Genomic DNA, 12,145 nt, shown 5'->3' on the forward strand with positions numbered 1-12,145 from the left:
CTTTTCAATTCCCTCGGAGAAATAACAACATTTTTAAAAACAAGCAAATTGCGTGAGTCCCATAAAACCTCTTTAAAAACAGAAAAAAGAATCCAATTAGTACGTGTATCTTCCTTTTTACTAAGATCTTGACCAATAAAAACTTTCTCAAAAGAAAAACTGTTATATCCAGTGAGTTGGATTAAAAACTTCTTTAAAAACATAAAAAATTCTTTTGCATAAAAACAGTCCCAATAAAGATGCACTAAGTCTTCTCTACCTCCACAACCCTCTCTTGGGCATCTGTCACTTATTCTCAAACCTCTTCCATTTAAAAAAGATCGGGTTGGGAGGCAGCCATGAAAGGACATCCAACTAACGTCTTTTTGTCTGTTTGATAGTCCAATAACTTTAAAAAACTTCCAAATCTTCACAGACTGAGCATTAGTGCAGAATGGTACTTCATATAATCTCTCATTTTTCCTTATTTCTTGTTCTATTTTCTTTTTATCAGGTTCACCTAAAGAGCTCAAACCAAATTGATCATTGAAAGACCTGAGGAGCACATAGAAGGTAGGTATCACATGTGCTATGGGTCTCCTCAAATCCCTCTCACACCAGCCCCATTTGGAAAACAACCATCCTGCAAGGTATTTACTCATGTCTGCCGCCCTATTATTGCACTGTATCAATTTAAAAATTAAAAGAAAATAGTGCACCTTTAAAAACAGATCAATGTTTGGAAAGTTATATCCGCCCAAATTCATACTCTTCATCACTTCTTCTCTTCTCATTTTCTCCATCTTAGACCCCCAGAAGAACACAAAAAGCTTCCTTGTGACTCTCCTAGTCCATAACTTCCCTGGAGGAAGCACCATAGCCGTATACAAGAGAAGCGGTAGGATTACAGACTTAATGATAAGAACTTTCCCTTTAAGTGACAAGTTCCTTAACCTCCAGAAGGATAGCTTCTTCTCAATTTTACTGTCCAAAGTCTCATAACTTTTCTTTCCTTTGAGGTCTTTATCAAATATCACTCCTAGCACTTCAATGTCTTCTTTTTCCTTAACACCATCCACTACTATATTCTCTTGGTTCCCAAAACTGCATAATTGGCACTTCCCCCAGTTCACATTCATCCCAGCCACACAACAAAAAATCCTCACATGCAAATTTACTCTGTTGAGATCTGCTTGGGATGTACAAGTAAAAACCACATCGTCCATATAACTTAAAACCTTTAACTTACTACCATCACTACCTGGAATAAAAACACCACTCACACATTTATCTTTCTGCACATTCTTCAACAGGCCCTCTATAACGCATATAAACAGAATTGGGGAGAGTGGGCATCCCTGTCTGACTCCAGACAAGACATTAAAAGCAGGCCCCACATGCCCATTTACTAAAATCTGACTTGTCACCCCATGATAAAAACTCATAATAACAGATAATAACTTTTCTGGAATACCTAAGTGTTTTAAAGCAATGAACATAAAATCATGTGCAACCTTATCATAAGCCTTTTCGAAATCTATGGACTCAACAAACAGTGCATTCTTGTTAAAGTTACTGTAATAAATAGAGTCTCTTAAAAGCAATAAATTATCTGTTATTTTTCTTTTCGGTACTGCACAAACTTGGTATTCTCCCACAAGGTGGTCCACTACATCACTCAGTCTATTAGCCACAATCTTAGCAATTATCTTGTAGTCACAATTTAATAAAGTTATAGGTCTCCAATTTTTAAGATCTCTGCCATCACCTTTTTTATGAATTAATGTTATGACCCCTTTCTTCATAGATTCAGCTAAAACACCTGAGTTAAAAACATATTGCACCACCCGTGTAAACTCTTTACTTAAAATATTCCAGAACGCGGAATAAAACTCAGCGGGGAGACCATCACAGCCTGGTGTCTTCCCTTTGGCCATCTTATCCAGGGCCTGCTTGATCTCCCCTTCACTAACATCATCAATCAAAAAATCTACTTTTTCAACAGGAACATTATTCTCCAAAATATTACAATAATCATTCATCTCCGTCTCACTGGCTCTGCTCTTATTACTAAAGAGTGTCTCATAAAATCTGCCAATCTCCTTCACCATCTCCTCTCCAAAAACTTCCCCCGTAGGGGTAAAAACTGATTTAAAAACACCTTTAGCATTAAAACATTTTTTAAAGAAATACCGTGTACACTGCTCATTTTCTTCTAGGTGTTGCACTTTAGACTTATATACAATATTCCTTCCCTTTTCCAACAACCTTTTTTTCATCTCCCCCTTCACCTTAACAATCTCATCCTCCACCTCCACACCAACACGTTTAAACTTATAGAGAGTCTCTAACCGGGATACAAGCCTTTCATCACTCCTCCTCTTCTCTTGTGCTCTCTTTATGCAAAACATCTTAAAGAAATTAGAAAACTCTCCTTTAGCCCATTCCCACCACACTAAGACATTACTAAAATCAGGTTGTTTAGAAACACAGGATAAAAACACATGATTAAAACCAGCCATTACTTCCTCATCTTCCAATAGACTTACATTTAATTTCCAGAGCCCCCTCCCAAAATGAAGGGACTCTGTGACACTTATCTCAGCCGACACCATTTTGTGGTCTGAGAAAGTTGACATCATTTGATTGCACCGGACCACCTTAATCCCATCAGAGACCAGGATGTAATCGATCCGGGATTTACAGCGGCCACTATCTGATATGTACGTATATCTTTCATCAGTGCTAACCATCAGTCCAACATCAGTAAAATGCAAGTCTTGAATAATTTGATTTAAAACATTGGAAGTAATATCAGTTCTAACCTCAGCAGAGCTCTCACGATCATTGACGGATCTAATGCAGTTAAAATCGCCAACAATAATAGTATCTTCACGACCAGGGATAAAAAACTTAAGGGACTCTAAAAAAGACAAACGTGCTTGTTTTTCTGCTGGAGCATACACATTAAAAATTCTCATCCTCTGGCCCAAAACCTCAAAAATTAAAACCATACAACGACCAGGTACTAAAGTTTGGCAATTTAAAACTTTAATGTCCCTGTTTCGCAATAAAATCCCAACACCTTCATTTTTGTTTTCTGCACATGTGGACCAGAAGGACTGCCCACACTTCCACTCATTTGCATAAGGTGCTGACTTTATTGCACACTCCTGTAAACATATCACATCACTTCTAACATTCTCAAGAATATCAAAAATTGCAGCTCTCCTAATTTCAGACTCAATACTTCTTACATTAATAGTTGTTACAACCAAAGTCATAATAACTAGGAAAAGAAAACCAAATGCTTTAAAATCCATCTTAACTTAGAAATTAACATTTTGGCCTTCAACTTTCCTATGTAAACTTGCAAAACAATCAGGCGACCCTATGTTAGAGTCCCTGTCTATTTCATTATCACTACCAAGAACAAGGGCTTCCTGATCCTCAGACCAGCTCCCTGTCTTACACCTTTTATTCACAACCTGCACATCCTCATCTTCCTCCTCCTCTTCTTCCTTACTGCGAGAAACTCTCTGACCAGGTGTTAGAGATCTCTGAGATGACCCAACAACTTCCATTCCCTCCTCCTCCCCCACAATTGGGTTTGGACATTCAATATCATCCATAGCCTCTTCACTAGAAAGAACATCACCATACACTGTCTCAATTTTCTCCACCACTTTCACTTTTTTTTCTTTTTTCTTTTTCACCAAGGTAAATTCACCTCCCACACCTGTCTCCTCACCAGTCACAGCAGTGGAAACACCCTCCTCCCCTGACCTCTCCTGAGTGCTAATGTGCTCCACTATCACAGAACTTTCCTCAGCCACCTGTGCCACATTAACACTCACACTCACACTCTCACCAACTCCAGGAACAAACCTCCCTCCCCCTTTTTCTCTTTGTTCTCCTCTATTCCCAGCTGCATCAGCATAACTTCTCTTCTTTTTATACCACATATCACAGCCTCTTGCCAAATGTTCCTCACTTCCACAGATATCACATGTCTTCTTCTCTGTACAAATACTTGCTTCATGACCAGTTTTCCCACAATTTCTGCAACATTCTCCTTTCTCAGGGCAATAATCCTGCACATGGCCATAGGCATGGCACTTTCTACAATATTGCAACTGGCCTTCATAAAAGCAGAAACCTCTCTCTCCTCCGATAGAAAACACCTGTGGTATGCTCTTCCTTCCATCTTGCATTCCTTCATCTTTTTTAAATTTTACAATAAACTTTCTCTTACAATTAAAGTACCCAAACTTGTTCTTAAGTCTTCCTATAAATTTCACTTCCTCGCAATACCGGAACAAAAAGTTTGTAACCATTTCATCAGAAACCTTAGGATTATACATGTGGACAATTACTACCTTTGTTGTATTCATAAATAACGGTTCCACTTTAATCTTCTTCATTATAGCAGGCTCACTTTTCCTCTTCATTTCTTCAAGATCCATATAGACTCTCTGGCAAATCTCAGAACCACAAAAAGTAATATCATAAATTCCTTGCCTAGGAAAATCCTGTATAGCCAATACATTCCATACCTGTAGGTAATCAAGCTTGCGAAGAATCTCCACAACGATTTGGTCAAGTCCGATCGTCCCCCGGTGCTCGCCAGGAACGTAGATCCGCACCGTGTCCTCAAGTCCACGCGCCTTCTCGCTCATTTTTGCAGGTAAAACCCACGATCGCAGCTCAGCAACAATCCAGGGCCCCCCGTAAAGAGGGCCCCGATCACCACTCCTTTCAACCCAAACCACGCACAGAAATCCACACGTGATCTTAGCCAAAAGGCCGAGAAGCGATAACCGTGAAAGGGGCGGGCCCAACAAGGTGCCCTTCATGGGCACTATCACTGCTTGCTGTCAGGGAGGCTGCCAGACAATTTTCCATGCACACTCTGGGCTGGGGGGCAGTCAACCACCAGTACACACAGCAGAACCTAAACCCATACCATTATTGCTAAGCAGCAAGACAGGGGCCCATTGCACTCCCACGGGGCCTTTTTAAATGCAATCCATAACCCGGATTTGCCAGGAACCCTTCTTACTCCTCCTACTTGCATGTGACACTGGGCTTAGGATCTGCATAGGAAACACACACACAAGCACACACCTACCTTTGTTGCCTGCAGATGCCTCCTTGGCTGTCCCCAAACGGTATCAAACCAACACCCACGGGAAGCTGTAAGCATAGAGGACATGCCTGCACCCCATTGGACTTACCTGTGTGGGTTAAACCCGGGTTATTTGACAACCTATGGCGGTGATGGTTCTGCTCAGGCAGAGCAGTGCTGATGCTCCTCATAAAGCTGTCGCTGCTGTGAAGGTTATAGGTGACATCACAAATCCCTATGGTTACATACACAACAAAGCTGGGTTGTTGTTGTTTACACTCTGCAAGGCCTGTGGAAGTGAGTGACATCATAGCACTGTAGTTCTGAGGGTTCTAGATGGATGCAACAATCTCCTGTTGCTTCTATGAAGGCCATAATAGACGACATCACCAAACAGCTCCATAGTCACATACACAGCAAAGGAGAGATGTTGTTTACACCTAGTGATGTCAGTGGTATTGAGTGACATCACAGCACAGTGCTAAGGCTCCTGGGCCTGGACACAGCAGCGGCTGCAATATCTCAACGGAGAATACGTTTATATATATGTGTGTGTGTGCGCGTATATATATATATATATATATATATATATATATATATATATATATTTCTCCGCCGAAATCACTTTTAAACCCATTTCCACCTTTTTTTCCCTTCTCTTCCTCTTACTTTTTTTTCACGTTTTTTTACGTTTTTCTCCTTTTCGCCTCTTTTCTGGGCGTATTATTCTTCTTTTTCTTCTTTTTTTTCGTCTAATGCATACCCCATCAGTGCAGCAATGCTTATTCAATACCGCCAGCAGATGGAGACACTGGGGGATAATATTCTAAGGATTTATACTGATTTTTCCTGTCTGAATTTGTCGCACAGAAAGTTGCAGGCCAAATATGTGTGACATTTCTGCGACTTTAGCTTCTAGAGCATTTTTACAACATTATACATAGGTGCTGAATACATAAAAAGCGACTGTTCAGCGACAGACAAGTCGCATCGGCTGAAAGTAGGCCAGAATGTCAGTCCATGTTGGAGCAGGTTTAGATACAGTCTAAAGTATAGATCTCAAAGTCTGTGCACAGAATTTAGCAAGGGCCTCGCACCTTCTGATGCATCAGGTAGGTGCACAATAGCATAGCCTAACCCTCTGTACTTTGGTCTATATTGATGCGGGACATAGACAGCCAGCTGATGACCAATCCATTAGTGCAATGGATGGCTGGAAGCATTTGTCTTTGCCTTTGCAATACCACAGAAGCAATGCATGGTCAATGTACAGCAATGACACACCTGTGTGAACAGCCAGGAGACCCCCCCCCCCCCCATGTTATGTTACATAGTTACATAGTTAGTACGGTCGAAAAAAGACATATGTCCATCAAGTTCAACCAGGGAATTAAGGGGTAGGGGTGTGGCGCGATATTGGGGAAGGGATGAGATTTTATATTTCTTCATAAGCATTAATCTTATTTTGTCAATTAGGAACATTCAGCACCCACCCGCTATCAAGGCAGCTGCCTATCATGTCATGCCCTACCTGCACAGGTGTGCTGGCTACTCAAATGATCCAATTAAGGAGGCCATTTAGTCAGCAGCAGCAGAAGTCCTGTGCCTGGACGCTCCAACAGCGGCCAGACACAAGCAGAAGCAGAAGCAGCAGAAGCAGCAGCAGCACCACCTTTTGTTTTTTGGCTGCAGCAGCAGCAAGGCCCACAGGGCTGGCTAGCTGGCTAGCCAGCAAGCAGGTAGCAATGAAAGTAGGAATCTTTCTTTTTAACCCTGTAAGGGGGTGGTGCACTGTACCCGAAGATACTGCCATATCGGGTCAATGCATAGGGCGACGGAAGCAAGCTTCGAAATCGGCCCCCGTTCTCAAAAATCCATTTAATATATGGTCCCCAGATAGGGGACGTATCAGATATTAAACTGATAAGAACAGATTTTTTTTTTTTTTTTTTTTTTTTTTTTTATCTAAAGCCGAGGAACGTGCTTTCGATTCACCCAAAGTGCAAGAAAAAGTGCAAACGTGTTACACTAAAAAAAAACGTGCACAAAGGATGCGGTCTATCGCAAGCCCTTCTCCGATAGGAGAGAGGCCCCCCAACAAACCTTACCCTTCGCCTCCGGACCAAAAGGTACCTGCGAGGTTCCAGGTTCGATGTCCCTTTTCGCCGAAGCTACTAGGGGACCACAAATGCTCCCGGCATCCCCCTTGGCGTTAGCCAAGGTATCTGCCCGCAGAGCCGATTACGGTAGGTACCCTGCCAAAGCAGGAGTACCCGGGGTGTTTGCAGGGAGGTGCGGAACCTAATGGCCACACACACCTCCCCTAGACCGCCAGGAGGGACACCCAGAAGGGCTACCGCATCCTGACAAATCCTGTGAACACACAACACGCAAAAAGTGACACAGTGAGACAAAAAAGAAATAAATAAGTGAATGTGTGCAGATATACTGCCCGGACATCCGGCCGGATCTATAAAAATTTCTCTGATCCTAGCCAGAAGGCCGGGAATCAAGAGGTGAGTGCCACAAGGTGAAGAGATTATGGTGCCCGTGCTTCAACTCAGTGAGTCTATTCTCCCAGTGAGTTTCGGCACCTCGGGGTCACCACTCCCCGAGGCACAAAAGTACCTCGGCTCTAGACCCTCTCAGCCTCATGGCGAGACCCGGAGGGAACAGGTCACATCGGGGCAGCCGTCGAGCTGATTCCTCAGAACCAGCCCCGGAAAGCCCTGGTACACCTGCATCCTCCATGCAGCACCCATCCCCACCAGCATGAAAACTGATAAGAACAGATACTACACTTGATCTTAGCCAAAAGGCCGAGAAGCGATAACCGTGAAAGGGGCGGGCCCAACAAGGTGCCCTTCATGGGCACTATCACTGCTTGCTGTCAGGGAGGCTGCCAGACAATTTTCCATGCACACTCTGGGCTGGGGGGCAGTCAACCACCAGTACACACAGCAGAACCTAAACCCATACCATTATTGCTAAGCAGCAAGACAGGGGCCCATTGCACTCCCACGGGGCCTTTTTAAATGCAATCCATAACCCGGATTTGCCAGGAACCCTTCTTACTCCTCCTACTTGCATGTGACACTGGGCTTAGGATCTGCATAGGAAACACACACACAAGCACACACCTACCTTTGTTGCCTGCAGATGCCTCCTTGGCTGTCCCCAAACGGTATCAAACCAACACCCACGGGAAGCTGTAAGCATAGAGGACATGCCTGCACCCCATTGGACTTACCTGTGTGGGTTAAACCCGGGTTATTTGACAACCTATGGCGGTGATGGTTCTGCTCAGGCAGAGCAGTGCTGATGCTCCTCATAAAGCTGTCGCTGCTGTGAAGTTTCTAGGTGACATCACAAATCCCTATGGTTACATACACAACAAAGCTGGGTTGTTGTTGTTTACACTCTGCAAGGCCTGTGGAAGTGAGTGACATCATAGCACTGTAGTTCTGAGGGTTCTAGATGGATGCAACAATCTCCTGTTGCTTCTATGAAGGCCATAATAGACGACATCACCAAACAGCTCCATAGTCACATACACAGCAAAGGAGAGATATTGTTTACACCTAGTGATGTCAGTGGTATTGAGTGACATCACAGCACAGTGCTAAGGCTCCTGGGCCTGGACACAGCAGCGGCTGCAATATCTCAACGGAGAATACGTTTATATATATGTGTGTGTGTGCGCGTATGTATATATATATATATATATATATATATATATATATATATATATATATATATTTCTCCGCCGAAATCACTTTTAAACCCATTTCCACCTTTTTTTCCCTTCTCTTCCTCTTACTTTTTTTTCACGTTTTTTTACGTTTTTCTCCTTTTCGCCTCTTTTCTGGGCGTATTATTCTTCTTTTTCTTCTTTTTTTTCTTCTAATGCATACCCCATCAGTGCAGCAATGCTTATTCAATACCGCCAGCAGATGGAGACACTGGGGGATAATTTTCTAAGGATTTATACTGATTTTTCCTGTCTGAATTTGTCGCACAGAAAGTTGCAGGCCAAATATGTGTGACATTTCTGCGACTTTAGCTTCTAGAGCATTTTTACAACATTATACATAGGTGCTGAATACATAAAAAGCGACTGTTCAGCGACAGACAAGTCGCATCGGCTGAAAGTAGGCCAGAATGTCAGTCCATGTTGGAGCAGGTTTAGATACAGTCTAAAGTATAGATCTCAAAGTCTGTGCACAGAATTTAGCAAGGGCCTCGCACCTTCTGATGCATCAGGTAGGTGCACAATAGCATAGCCTAACCCTCTGTACTTTGGTCTATATTGATGCGGGACATAGACAGCCAGCTGATGACCAATCCATTAGTGCAATGGATGGCTGGAAGCATTTGTCTTTGCCTTTGCAATACCACAGAAGCAATGCATGGTCAATGTACAGCAATGACACACCTGTGTGAACAGCCAGGAGACCCCCCCCCCCCATGTTATGTTACATAGTTACATAGTACGGTCGAAAAAAGACATATGTCCATCAAGTTCAACCAGGGAATTAAGGGGTAGGGGTGTGGCGCGATATTGGGGAAGGGATGAGATTTTATATTTCTTCATAAGCATTAATCTTATTTTGTCAATTAGGAACATTCAGCACCCACCCGCTATCAAGGCAGCTGCCTATCATGTCAGGCCCTACCTGCACAGGTGTGCTGGCTACTCAAATGATCCAATTAAGGAGGCCATTTAGTCAGCAGCAGCAGAAGTCCTGTGCCTGGACGCTCCAACAGCGGCCAGACACAAGCAGAAGCAGAAGCAGCAGAAGCAGCAGCAGCACCACCTTTTGTTTTTTGGCTGCAGCAGCAGCAAGGCCCACAGGGCTGGCTAGCTGGCTAGCCAGCAAGCAGGTAGCAATGAAAGTAGGAATCTTTCTTTTTAACCCTGTAAGGGGGTGGTGCACTGTACCCGAAGATACTGCCATATCGGGTCAATGCATAGGGCGACGGAAGCAAGCTTCGAAATCGGCCCCCGTTCTCAAAAATCCATTTAATATATGGTCCCCAGATAGGGGACGTATCAGATATTAAACTGATAAGAACAGATACTACACTTGATCTTAGCCAAAAGGCCGAGAAGCGATAACCGTGAAAGGGGCGGGCCCAACAAGGTGCCCTTCATGGGCACTATCACTGCTTGCTGTCAGGGAGGCTGCCAGACAATTTTCCATGCACACTCTGGGCTGGGGGGCAGTCAACCACCAGTACACACAGCAGAACCTAAACCCATACCATTATTGCTAAGCAGCAAGACAGGGGCCCATTGCACTCCCACGGGGCCTTTTTAAATGCAATCCATAACCCGGATTTGCCAGGAACCCTTCTTACTCCTCCTACTTGCATGTGACACTGGGCTTAGGATCTGCATAGGAAACACACACACAAGCACACACCTACCTTTGTTGCCTGCAGATGCCTCCTTGGCTGTCCCCAAACGGTATCAAACCAACACCCACGGGAAGCTGTAAGCATAGAGGACATGCCTGCACCCCATTGGACTTACCTGTGTGGGTTAAACCCGGGTTATTTGACAACCTATGGCGGTGATGGTTCTGCTCAGGCAGAGCAGTGCTGATGCTCCTCATAAAGCTGTCGCTGCTGTGAAGGTTCTAGGTGACATCACAAATCCCTATGGTTACATACACAACAAAGCTGGGTTGTTGTTTTTTACACTCTGCAAGGCCTGTGGAAGTGAGTGACATCATAGCACTGTAGTTCTGAGGGTTCTAGATGGATGCAACAATCTCCTGTTGCTTCTATGAAGGCCATAATAGACGACATCACCAAACAGCTCCATAGTCACATACACAGCAAAGGAGAGATGTTGTTTACACCTAGTGATGTCAGTGGTATTGAGTGACATCACAGCACAGTGCTAAGGCTCCTGGGCCTGGACACAGCAGCGGCTGCAATATCTCAACGGAGAATACGTTTATATATATGTGTGTGTGTGCGCGTATATATATATATATATATATATATATATATATATATATATATATATTTCTCCGCCGAAATCACTTTTAAACCCATTTCCACCTTTTTTTCCCTTCTCTTCCTCTTACTTTTTTTTCACGTTTTTTTACGTTTTTCTCCTTTTCGCCTCTTTTCTGGGCGTATTATTCTTCTTTTTCTTCTTTTTTTTCGTCTAATGCATACCCCATCAGTGCAGCAATGCTTATTCAATACCGCCAGCAGATGGAGACACTGGGGGATAATTTTCTAAGGATTTATACAGATTTTTCCTGTCTGAATTTGTCGCACAGAAAGTTGCAGGCCAAATATGTGTGACATTTCTGCGACTTTAGCTTCTAGAGCATTTTTACAACATTATACATAGGTGCTGAATACATAAAAAGCGACTGTTCAGCGACAGACAAGTCGCATCGGCTGAAAGTAGGCCAGAATGTCAGTCCATGTTGGAGCAGGTTTAGATACAGTCTAAAGTATAGATCTCAAAGTCTGTGCACAGAATTTAGCAAGGGCCTCGCACCTTCTGATGCATCAGGTAGGTGCACAATAGCATAGCCTAACCCTCTGTACTTTGGTCTATATTGATGCGGGACATAGACAGCCAGCTGATGACCAATCCATTAGTGCAATGGATGGCTGGAAGCATTTGTCTTTGCCTTTGCAATACCACAGAAGCAATGCATGGTCAATGTACAGCAATGACACACCTGTGTGAACAGCCAGGAGACCCCCCCCCCCCCCCCATGTTATGTTACATAGTTACATAGTTAGTACGGTCGAAAAAAGACATATGTCCATCAAGTTCAACCAGGGAATTAAGGGGTAGGGGTGTGGCGCGATATTGGGGAAGGGATGAGATTTTATATTTCTTCATAAGCATTAATCTTATTTTGTCAATTAGGAACATTCAGCACCCACCCGCTATCAAGGCAGCTGCCTATCATGTCATGCCCTACCTGCACAGGTGTGCTGGCTACTCAAATGATCCAATTAAGGAGGCCATTTAGTCAGCAGCAGCAGAAGTCCTGTGCC

General features: G+C 43.6%; 2 non-coding genes and 1 pseudogene across 2 annotated transcripts; all 3 read right to left on the reverse strand.

Moving 5' to 3' along the window:
* Nucleotides 1–6,888: 6,888 nt before the first annotated feature.
* On the reverse strand, nucleotides 6,889–7,083 carry LOC130339708 (U2 spliceosomal RNA). The gene has a single exon (XR_008880012.1). It is a non-coding gene; the product is annotated as a U2 spliceosomal RNA (small nuclear RNA).
* Nucleotides 7,084–7,778: 695 nt separating this feature from the next.
* On the reverse strand, nucleotides 7,779–7,938 carry LOC130339714 (U2 spliceosomal RNA; annotated as a pseudogene).
* A 2,095-nt stretch (nucleotides 7,939–10,033) lies between these two features.
* On the reverse strand, nucleotides 10,034–10,224 carry LOC130339727 (U2 spliceosomal RNA). Its single transcript, XR_008880022.1, has one exon. It is a non-coding gene; the product is annotated as a U2 spliceosomal RNA (small nuclear RNA).
* Nucleotides 10,225–12,145: the final 1,921 nt, after the last annotated feature.

The sequence above is a fragment of the Hyla sarda genome, unplaced genomic scaffold (assembly GCF_029499605.1).
Source record: "Hyla sarda isolate aHylSar1 unplaced genomic scaffold, aHylSar1.hap1 scaffold_551, whole genome shotgun sequence".
Taxonomy (NCBI): domain Eukaryota; kingdom Metazoa; phylum Chordata; class Amphibia; order Anura; family Hylidae; genus Hyla; species Hyla sarda.